This window comes from Saimiri boliviensis, chromosome 2, assembly GCF_048565385.1.
Source record: "Saimiri boliviensis isolate mSaiBol1 chromosome 2, mSaiBol1.pri, whole genome shotgun sequence".
NCBI lineage: Eukaryota > Metazoa > Chordata > Mammalia > Primates > Cebidae > Saimiri > Saimiri boliviensis.
In genome coordinates this window covers 194,182,379-194,194,862 of record NC_133450.1, presented here as the reverse complement: position 1 = coordinate 194,194,862, position 12,484 = coordinate 194,182,379, and the positions used below count along the sequence as shown (strand labels likewise).

Below are 12,484 nucleotides of genomic sequence, written 5' to 3'. Positions count from 1 at the left end.
CAGACTTTAGAGTTCCTCTCTCTCTGCCACTCCTCTGTGGTTCACACTTCACTTCACTCCACTCCCATTTCTAAGCTCACTGGCCCACGGGCATGATCACAATCTTCTTATCTGCATCTCCAGCTCTTTCACACCTACTAAACTACCTCTTTGGAGTTCAAAGTTTGAGGAATTGATTAATTCTTCCCCTTATCCCTTGTACATGAATCACCTTCTAATTTGCTCTAGTACATTTGCCCTGCTCAGGCTATATTCTGTGATGATTTCACTCTCATCTTGTTTATCTTGCATTTTCATAATATTCTGGGTCCACTGCCACCACACTCATTCATCCTGTAACTTGAATTACTCCAAAGGCCACAAGGTTATTGCTGCAGAAAAACAAAATGTACTAACCCATACTGTAAATCTGTGCTAGTCTACATCAGGGGCACTGTCGATAGCCCAACAATCTCTGATTTTTAAAAATTACCTAAACAAATTATCTCAGGATTTGTCCCATACTGCAATAAAACAAACTTTAAAGTGTAAAGTCTTTGCTTTAAAATCTATCACAGTCACTTACTAGTTTGGTGAATGTCATCAAATAACTTACTCCTTCATCTGACAAACTTCATCTCTAAACTAGAATCAATAACATCTGCCTTACATCTGTTACAGATGTGTAAAGGCCCTAAATGAGAGCTGGTAGATCCTATTTTTCCCTCCAGCCACACAAGTACTGGATTTCTTCTGTCAGCCTCACTTTTCTCACCTAAAGTCTATGGGTAATAATAGTACATACTTTCCCAGAATATTAAATGATTAATAAAATAATGGCTGTAAAGCACTTACTCAGAGACTGGCACTTAAGAAGACTCAATAAATGGAAGCTGTTGCTATTGCTGCTTTTGTATTCTTAACTTGCCTAAAGGAGGAGTTGCCAACTACAGATACAGGAAGCAGTTAACTTTGGGAACATGACGTAAATTCCAAATGTATTCCAAGCAAACACAATGGCTTTATAATTGACAGCTCCAAAGAGATGAAGTTAGTTGTGTCTACTAGCAAAAGAAGCCTCAAAACATCTATGGCTATTCACCGTTCTTCTCCATCTACCCATGTGCTGTGGAACCATGTGGCCCAAAAATAAACCAGATAGATCAATAAACTTAAAACAAGAATTCCTATATAAGAGAATGTAGGGGGGGAAAAACCCATCAAATTGGATTATGACATAAAGAGCTTCTGTGTGTGTGTTGAAAATATCTGTAAGTGATTTTATATGACCTAAAGTAGAATATTAAGGGCCAATGATTACATAAATAATGGAGCGGGAAGATAGCATAAAGTATTCAAGATTATTTGAGACAATGAGTAAGCATAAAACTGCCTTTTGAAATGAGAGTGTCTAATCCAGTTCTCTAAGGAATTGATTAGCCCATCTTTTGATTTACTTGAAACACTTGGCCAAACTGCTTTCAGAAAGATAAACACAACTGTCTCAGCTGGAGACTTAAAGGTAAGCTCTGTCTTGAATGAAATAAGAACTCACAACACATTTCATAACCTATTATTTGGTTTTAGAGATTGTCTTTATTAGGTGGGTATCAAAAGGATTCTTCCTGCATTAGCATAGGAGAGGAAAGACTAATCTATTTAGATCTTTTTCACTGTCAGCATAAAAACTCAAAAAAAAAATTTACTGTTACAGATGATCCTCTTGTACAGGATGCAAAAATCCTGCAAGGAAAACAGAACTTAATTTTAATCAAAGTGTGTGAAAAGCCCCATCCTAATGATAACCTGTTTATACAATCATTGGTTCTAGTTGAACGTTTCAGTCAAAGGGACTTGGAATTGTAAGAACTGAACTATGAGCTCAGGTTAAGCAGTCCACATGGAGCCTTTTGCTTATGAAATGACCATGTTGTTAACCGAGAAGCAAAGAAAAAAGTGCTTGGCTCCCCTCCTGCCACCGACGGTCCCTGCCTTCATGCTCACAGCAGGGCCAGGGGCTCTCCGTATCTGATTCCTGCTGGTTCAGCTCCTAATGGCCTTCCTCAATTCCCATTCTGTCTTTTCACTTTTGGCTGACACAGCAAATGCACACGGAGAGGTTTGCAGCATAGTGGAAGTCAGAGACTTGAAACAAAGAAGGCTCATTTATTATTTATGTATTTGTTTATTTATTTGCAATTCCCTCCATTTGATGGTCAAGGATTTCAGTGGCCGGCACCTTGGAAAAGCCCTGGAACAAATCAATTTTCAATAACCTCAGGGATCTTGGGGCACTGGATAATAAGCAATAAGTCTTTGTGAAGAACAAATCCTGTCTAAAAGAAGGGTTTGTGCAAAGCACAGCTGAAGCAGGAAGCCCTAAAAGAAATATTACACCTTAACGCCAGTACGCCAATACCATTTTGGATTTATCAGTATGCTTCAGAAATATTTCTCGAATCATTTTCTGATGCATGTCAAAGGTTGTGTACAAATAAATGAATGCATGAGACAAGCTTGAAAAATTATCTGGTGAATTTAAAGCCTTTGTGAAAATCACTTTATAGAATTCAGGCTGTTTGGGGTATTAAGTTTCATGAGGAAATTGTAGTCCAATACGGGAAAAAGTATTCACATTAATGATTTCTGAAATTGAATTATATGATAAAAAGGGTGGGTTTTTTTGCATTTTTTTTTTTAAAGACAGAGTCTTGCTCCATCACCCTGGCTGGCATGTAGTGTGGCTTAATCTCAGCTCACTGCAACCTCTGGCTCCTGGGTTCAAGTGATTTTCCTGCCTCAGCTTCCCAAGTAGCTGAAACTACAGGCATGTGCCACCATGTCCAGCTAATTTTTGTATTTTTAGTAGAGATGGAGTTTCACCATATTGGTCAGGCTGGTCTCAAACTCCTGACCTCAAGTGATCTGCCCACCTCAGCCTCCCAAAGTGCTGGGATTACAGGCGTGAGTCACCGCCTCCAGTCTAATAAATGGAGTTTTGTATATAGAGATTGTCTGAAGTATCAGAGGCCATCATATGCTTCTAATTTTTTACAGAATAAAGCCTTGTCTTCTCAGCCCATACACAAGGCCATTTATGATGAAGCCCAAGACTATCCTTCAAGATGCATCTTTTCTCCACAACTTCCAGATCCTTTACTGCAGCCACACAGAAGTACTTCCTTTGTATTCACTTACTGATTCATACCCTTGTTCATTCATTCAACATACAGACAGTATCTCATTTGTTTCTCCAAAGCATCTTGCAAGGTAGGCTGAGGAATTATCACTCCTCCCAGAGCAGGGACATGAATATCCTGTTAAAGCATTTAAACGTAATCTCTGAGGGACATGGAGGTTCCACAAGGACATAAAATTCAAGAGATTTTTGTCATGGAATTGAGTTGTTTATTTTGGGATGATAACTCTGGAGGCATTAGAGTAGGAGAGTTGATAGTGGACACAAAGGATATTGTAATGATCCAAGCAAGGAATTCTGTCTAAATGAATCCTGTGGTGATTGGAATGGAGAGGTCTGAAATCAATATGAGAGGCCTTTAGAAGGTAAAGGAGGGCTGGATGGCATTAAGGAAGGAAGGGACGAGGAAGAAGCCTCTAGGAGGAGAGCTGGTTTTCGCGTTCAGCCGATTAGATAATGGTGGCTCCGTTAACTGAAACGGGAAGCGTAGGCAGTGCAGATTGGTGAGGGAAGGTAAATATGTTTACATGTTCTCTTTTAGGTACTGTGTGACATCCAAGTTGAGATGCCATCGGGCTATTTAACATGTGAATCTGAGCCCTTCAGAGTGGAGATGTCAAAAATGGATTGACATAAAGTATCTATTTTGTGCCACTTCCACCCTGTCCTTTTACTCTCACCTGACTGATCAAAAACTTTAAGTGCCAATTTATTTTTACCGCCAGCTTAGAAGTATTTATGAGATAGTGAAATACAGGTGACCATTGCTGAATGAGAAAACTGGCACAGCCTCCCTGGAAGGCAGTTTAGCAAAAAGAGCCTCAGTTGGCAGTATGCCCACCCTATGTGGAAGATTTTCTTTTAAGCCACAATGGATTGCAGCTCTGATTAAAAAGTGGAATCTCTTTTTCTACCCAGTAAACCTGGGCTTGGCCCTAGAACTTGCTTTGGCCAATGGGACATTGGAAAATATGACCTAAGTAGAGGATACAAAAGTTTTTGCACATTGGAGTTTGCCCTCTATTACTGCTGGGAAATCTTCTGCCTCCATGCAAATAAGCCCAAGCCAGCTTCCTATGACAGAAGACAATGTAGAGGGAAATCCCAGCCACTCCAGCCATCTCTGTCTTCCCCACTATCTTGTATGTGCCAAGTGAGGCCATAGACACCCTAGACTGTGGTTTCTCAGCCTTGCCACTATTGATATTTGGAACCACGTCACTCCGCGGTGGGGGTGGAGAGCTGTCTTGTGCATTGCAGGATGTGTAGCAGTATCTCAAGCTTCTACACACTAGACACCATAGCACTACTCCTTCCCCCATTGTGGCAGCTAAAAATGTCCCTAGACATTGCCCAAAGTGTCCCCAGGGGACAAAATCACCACCAGTTGAAAATCACTCATCAAGACCATACATACGGCTTTAAAGATATGTTCATATATATTTTTATAATAGTAGCAAGTAACATTGATATTTATTATGTGCTTACTCTATTCAATACACTATGGCATATTTTATGTGTATTATGTTATTAATCCTTACAGTAAGCATAAGTGCTAAGTATTATTATCTATATTTTACAGACTAGGGTGCTGAAGTACAGAAAGGTTAAATATTATGCCCGAGTTGACCTAGCTACTAAGCAATAAAACAGAAATTTGAATTCAGGCAGTCTGTTTCTAATATAACTCATTTACCTACCACTCAATCTGATGTCTCCTTACTTACTAAAATCCAGTTATAAAAGAACAGGTGTAATGAAGAAAACTATATGTAGGCATAAAGAAAGCCTGCAAGGATAGACATTAAAATGTAAATAGTGGTTATCACGCATGTGTGTTGGAATTATTTACACTTTCTCTGCATCTTTAAATTAAAGAACAAATGTCTACCTTCCTTGAAGGAGGTGAAGAGCAAGTGGAAGAGAGTAACACATATGTAAAATAGCTACAAAGCAAGGACAACAGTGAAGTGAGCACTAGTAGAAGTAGAAATGTAATGTGAAAATTAGGTAGAAAATAATTATTTCTGACTAGAAGCATCTGAGAGATGGAGGAACATCTTAGTAGGTACTGAAGGATAGTTAAAATTTTGACAAGAGCACATGAGACAAGAATGTCTAAGACATGGAAGCAGGAATATGCAGGGCATGCTTGTGGAAAGGCTATAAATCTGATGCGTTTGAGCAAGTAGAAACTAAGGTAAGGAAGAAAGTCTGGGGCTTTCTATTGGAGGATATGGAGTGCCAGAATAAAGAGCTTAGATTTCATGATGAGCTACTGCTCATTGTTGAGGAATGGGATAATAGTAATTAAGTCTGCGTGTGTGTGTGTGTGTGTGTGTGTGTGTGTGTGTGTGGAAAGAGAGAGAGAGAGAGAGAGAGAGAGAGAGAGTAGTAGGTACAAAGAATTGGAGGAGATGGAGCGAAGAGGCCAATTAGGATAGGAGTAAAAACTTACGGGCAAAATGATCACATCCTTGACTGAAATAGCAGTAAAAACAGAAACAACACTGAATGTTGTAGAGAACAGAGAATGGAAGCTCATCAATATCAGCATTTAAGGGATGATAGAGTGAGATATGCTAGAAAAGTAGACTGCAAGCAAGAAGTAATAGAGGCAAGATGAAAACTATGAAAGGATCATCTTCGGGAAGTCCTGGGAGAAGACGAAGTGAACGTAAAGTGGCAATAGAGTTTGGATGAAACATTCGATTGACAAAGAGAAGGAGACTGGGTAAGAGCGGATGGATTAAAGGAGACGGGCAGAGGCAGTGAGATGAAAGACTAAGAGGTGGTAGTTACACAAGGGTTTCAGAATTTCAGGTTTTAAAACTCTTTTTGTGAGTTTCAAAGTGAGAACAGTTCTCGTTTGTCTAGGATCTATCAATATTGCTATTAAAAGGCATCAAGATGGGCCAGTTGCGACTATTATAAATGTTTTGTATCAACTTGGCACTACCAATAGGAAGACCAGCAGAAAGACGAGATCTGCTGCATACTCTCACCATCCCTGCTCCCTCCTCTGGGTCCGTGCTCTATCCTACTACACAGTACTCAAACACATCCTTACCATACTCCCTGTCCCAGATGCTGTCTTTTCACACTTGGCTTCACCAGAAACAAATAAATGGCAGAAAACCCAGCACCTACTCACTTGGGAAATCTTCCTCACAGATGTCTGGATATCAAAAATAAGACCCAAGAGCTTCTTGGAAAGCTAAAATATACATATAGTTTTCATTGCTTTTCTGTCTTTTATTCATGACTCCATATTTCAGATAAAATCTTTGCCATTACTTCCCTCCACCTCTCATGGTGGACAGAAAATTCTCTCAACACATGTATATCATTTTTGGAAAAAAAGACATTGAGGAAAATTCAAATCAATTTGGAGTTCACAGAATCACAGATCCTAGGATTTCCTGGAATATTTAAGGAAGCTCCTGTTACAGTTGTCTGATCTGAGTATAATAAACTCAGAGAACTGCTTATACACATTTTTATTTTTATTTTTTTGAGAAGGAGTGGCACAATCTTGGTTCACTGCAACCTCCGCCTCCTGGGTTCAAGAGATTCTCCCACCTCAGCCTCCCGAGTAGCTGGGACTACAGGCATGCCCCTCTACACCCAGCTAATTTTTGTATTTTTAGTAGAGACAGGGTTTCACCAACTTGGCAAGGCTGGTCTTGAACCCCTGACCTCAGGTTATATGCCCAACTTGGCCTACCAAAGTGCTGGGATTACAGGTGTGAGCAAGCCACCACGCCCAGCCTATATTCTTCTTTTTATTATTTTAAATCAAGGCTCTTATTAGAGAGATCACTTGTTAACATATGTACACATATATATGGTAATTTTTTATTTTGTTTTTATACAAAAATAGAATTTTATAATACCTATTACTCCATAACTTGAAAAAGAGAATATCATAGTAGTTAAGAGTGTCAACGTTGGAGCCAGCCCACCAGAGTTTAACTCCCAGTTCTACCCCTAAGCATTTGTGTGACCTTGGACAAGTCATTTAACCTATATCTGCTTCAGTTTTCTCAACTGTGTATTGATACTGTGAAAACTTAATGAAGCAATGTATGCAAAATATATATATGCAAAATATATATGCAAAATATAGGCTGAGACTAGACTAGGGTGTACTTTTAAGCCACTATTATTAATTTTATTTTTCTAGCTGCCAAAGGATAATGAACATTCTTCCAGGTGAATAGATGTAAAGTCACATTTTTCAAAGTGGTATAATGTTTCCATTTATCTAATGCTCTATAAATCTATTCAATGTCTTGTTGTTAAATATTCAGGCAACTTTCCAGATTTTAGCTGCTAAATGCCATATCACTAGATACATCCTTAAATATTCATATCCTAATTTTTCTTTTTTTTTTTTTTTTCCAAGAAGGAGTTTTGCTCTTGTTACCCAGGCTGGAGTGCAATGGCGCGATCTTGGCTCACCACAACCTCCACCTCCTGGGTTCAGGCAATTCTCCCGCCTCAGCCTCCTGAGTAGCTAGGATTACAGGCACACGTCACCATGCCCAGCTAATTTTTTGTATTTTTAGTAGAGACGGGGTTTCACCATGTTGACCAGGATGGTCTCGATCTCCTGATCTCATGATCCACCCGCCTCAGCCTCCCAAAGTGCTGGGATTACAGGCTTGAGCCACCGCACCAGGCCCCATATCCTAATTTTTCTAGAATATCTTCCCCAAAGTTGGATTACTAAATGCAAAGGTACACACATTATTAATTTTGAAAATATTTGCCAATAAAATCTCAAAACTATTACAGTAATTCACACAACTATTGGCAGTGTTTAAAGTGTGTTTTCCCACACACGGGGCACACACAAGTGCCAGTGCTCAATGAAAACAATATTTTATAATTGTTTACTGATCTGATAGCTGCAAGATGGTGTCTTGAGCTTTTATTTCTCTAACCATTAGTGAAATTGAACTTCCCTTGATATGATATTGACTATTTGCATTTTCTAAGTTTCTTGTTTACACACTTTGCTCATGTTCATATTGTCTATTTCTTATAATTTTGTAATGCTTTTGGATAGTATGTTTATTAACCCATTGTATGCCAGATGGAGTGCTATTCTCTTCCTGTATTTTAAGGCATGATTGCCTATGGGTACTAGTCAATAGCCACCTTGTAGATGATGGCTCTGAATCAAGACTTTTCCTGGCCTCTGAGGATTGTGGCTATTGAAGTATGCTCATTCAATGCAAATGCATTAGGAGATGTGCATGTTTCCTATTATAAAATCAATGCTTCTGTGAATCTCCCTGAAATGAGACAGTGTCACATTAATCTTTATGCTTTACCTAAAGAAAAAGAAGTCTTTTCCTGAAAAGGGATTTTTGACTTATTATGATTTACTATCTCACTGTAAGCCCCATATTTCCTGGATAGCCTTACAACCTAAAGTGGTGTATTCTTCTCTGATATCTTGTAGGAATATATAAGAGACTCAGTAAGAAGTCAACACAGTTTCTGAGAGGCCCAAGGGCTCTAGGATCCCTGTGACTTTTAATTAGCTCAGGGAAGGCCTGGTACCTCCTATCTGGAATGTTCACTGAATCAAGGATTATGCTGTCTTATGTCTATGCTTTTGTCTTCCCAATGAAATGATGAACTTGGTTGTCATTTTTCATTTTGCTTTTCAGGATCCCCAGTGTTTTCTTGGACACAGAACAAGGCTACTTGGCATCTCTCCCTATGAGTAATGATCTATTTATGAACCAGTTTCTCTGGCACATTTCTGCTGACATAATTCTCAAGACACAGCAAAAGAAGAAATGAAGTTGGCCCAAATGGCACCTGAGCATGGCAAATGGGATAAAGGAGCATGTGATTCACTAGGTCAGTCAACACATTTTTTTTCTAGTTCCTTCCATAGACTAGGCTGAGAGCAACCTACCGGTATTTGAGGAAAGCCACAAGATGCTACTGAGCTAAATCACTTCCTTCAACATTAAAGATTCAGTTTCTAAAGATCTTAGCAATACCTTAGCTTTGATCCGTAGCCTGAGCAAAGGAAACATGACGGTAATCAAAAGGATCGAGAAGAAAACGAAATTGAAGGGCTGCTCAAAGACAGGAAGGTGTTCTAAACAGACTACTACAGCATGAGCATTATAAGCGTATACTTGTAAAAAGCACAGGTATCGAGTATCAAATTGTGAGGCAATCACATGGTTCAGACCTGGGGGTGGATTCGTGCTGGCTACCATGAAGCTGAGAAAATGAAAAGAGAGAGAAATTGAAGTGATACCATTGTAAGGTTACAATGGAGACTGCTTGGGCTAATGAAAGGAATGAATGGTGTGTTCCTGACACAAAGCACAGAATATGCACCACAACGTGGCAGAGTAGGTATTGAGGACAAATGTTTACAAACTGGTTAAAAGACAATTTCCTTCACACAATACTCAGATACACCCTTAACATCCTTTATACGATTTTATTTCTCAGTAGACAAATGAAGCCATTAGGAAGATTATTACTCTATAACTAATTCTGATCAACAGTGATGTGGAAGTATGAAAGATATTCTCAAAACTTGAGAGTTCCTGACTGTCAAGGAGGAATAGTGCAATAGCTTTCTAGAAGGGGCAAAATCCCTTAATCTAGAAATAGTTAAAAGGACTCAGTGTCTGTATATGAGAGGAGGGGAGTCTCAGAGTAAAAATAAGACTCAAAAAACTATAAATGATTCTCCTGGAGAAGAAAAGATGTATTATCTACGGCGGCATTAGGTTCTCATAAGACTGTGAATCCTATTTGAACTGCGCATGCAAGGCTGTGTGCTCATTATGAGAATCTAAAGCCTGGTGATCTGAGGTAGAACAGTTTCATGCCAAAATCAACCCTCTTCTCCGGCAACCCCCGATCTAGAGAGATCAATGTGACCAAAGAAGGGGGTGGTTCACTAAGTTCCATTTTAAAGGCCATATACTAATAGCGATAGTTAACCAAGATAAATGCATTAAAATAAAACAATTACAAGGATTTGTGAAATTCACAACAGCAAGAATAAACTAAGAGAATAAAAGTTGATAAAACACTGAGAGATGAGGTTTTACTGGATTTTCTGAGAATTAAAGAGTTAAAGAAAAATAGCAGCAGATGATGGAGAAGGAAGAATGCAATTTGACAATTTTCCTGTTGCTCTGGGCGGGGGTGGAGGGGAAGTATGAACTGTAAAACTGTCAAGGGGAGGGGGAGGGCATCATGCATTAAGAACAACAAGAGCTGTCTAAAATGGGCAGGAGAGTAGACAAAGACAAAGGCAAGGGAAAAGTAGCTCTGAAAAAAAAACAGGCACAAAACTGGGAAAATGTCAAAGACAAACCATCCTGGGTGAAGTCCACACACAGCAACAGATAGAGTAGTTTGTGTTTAGTAGGGTCTCAGTGCAGTGTACCTACAAAAACATACATGCGTTAGAATGTGTATGTGAATTTTGTGGAGTAAACCAGTGTTGGTTAGTTAATATAAATTTCTGTAATTTTGGAAGAAGCTGTGAGTTTTTGTTGATTTTTAACATGTCTGTATCTGGAGGATGTTGCTGATATTTTCTGTAATCCAAGATCAAGGAAAGGGGAAGGCAACTGATATCCATTGAGAATGAACAATGTGCCAGAGATTCACAGACAGCTCAGATGCTCCTCACAACAGTCATCTGTGGTAGGTATTATAAGCCCATTTTTCAATGGGAAATTGAAGATTAGAGAGGTTAGCTATCTTTCCCATGTCAAAGCTAGTAAATGAGAACTTAAAATCATCTGGTGGATTCCAGGGCCCAAGCTCTTCATATTAGCCTATACCATGTCCACAAGGCAGTGCAAAGATACTAAAAACTCATCAAACATCAGGTGGTGTTATCACTCATGGCTTGTACAGCTTTGGGGCCAGCCTCTTATCTGATCCTGTCTTGCTAAAATATGCTTCTTTAGAGCAATCATTTCCAATCTCTAATCTAGTGCATTTTTGGCTCATTTTCTCCCCACCTATTGCCAATTAGGCATCTAGCTTCCAACTCTCAGAAGCTCAGAGTCATTCCATGTATTCATTGCTCTTTTGGTTCACTTACTCATTACACTTCCATTCACTCACCCATTCCACAAATATCTACTACATACTTAAAATACATTGAATAAATCAAAGAACAGGAATGTGTCTAGTTTCAACCACTGCCTAACTGCCAAGACCCCCATCAGCCTGTTTAGATGCTATCTAGACTATTCATCTAGTTGAATTTTCCTAGTAATTCGGGTCAAAATGGCTTGAGCTGCTTCAAGTTCTACAGAGGTCAAGGGCATTGAGATCCTTCTTTTAGCACTAAGTTTGGTGCTTTCAAACCATACAGCTGTCTGGCAAGACCTTGGTGCTTCTATTCTCAGTAGTTTTGACATAGCTGATTCCTTCTGGATCAGCTCAGACCCCTGCTCCCTTGACCCTTTCCATTTTCATCTTTTGCAAGCGGCCCCCTCTGTACCCATCCAGTTTTAAAATCAAGGCCAAGAATCCTCTCAACTCCTCCACATGCTCTCAGATAGTCCTCATATTAAGAAGGGAACATAGTAAGCACATCACTTAATACCCTTAAGTAAGTAATTGGGGCTAATTAGGTAAAGAGATTCCCTGTATGAATGCCAAACGTGTGCTCTGTTTACCGTAAAATACTTCCTAGATACATCAAAGAAAAACACATCTGATCCTAGTGTGATTTATCTCCTCAGCCAGCACATGCATTTCCATCTGATTCATACTACATGCTTTGGTTTTCAATTGAAAAATGAACAGTAAAAATTTGAGCTTCACAATGCTGGAAGAGTTACTTCATCTCCCTTCATTTTCTATAAAATGATGGTGCTAAATGAGTAACAATATATTAATAATGAGTACTTGTGCAGAATTTTAAAATTTACCCTCCAATACATTATCTCAAAACAATTCTCTTTGAGTTACCCTTGTTTTCATTTTACAAATGAAGCAATTAAATCTCAGAGAGGTTAAGAAAATTCTCAGCTGCACAGTGAATAAGCCAGAAGTAAGGCTCACACTCAGAACTTTTGACAGAAGTCTCACACTTTTTACAGCACACTATCATTTCCAAATGGTTTCTGTGTTCTCTTTCACAGGCTCATGTAGAAAAGTTGCCTGGGGGAGAGTGTGGGGATCACGCAGCAGGAGTCAGCAGGAAGGGCTGCCCAAAACACGCAAGAGAGCAGACAAATACAAATGCAAAGGGAGAATTATCTGTTCATGTCCTAAGCCCACTTT

The 12,484-nt window shown here is 39.2% G+C and overlaps 1 protein-coding gene across 2 annotated transcripts in view; it reads right to left on the bottom strand.

Moving 5' to 3' along the window:
* PLPPR1 (phospholipid phosphatase related 1) overlaps positions 1-12,484 on the bottom strand; it is a 464,080-nt gene that overhangs the window by 282,169 nt on the left and 169,427 nt on the right. The window lies entirely within an intron of this gene.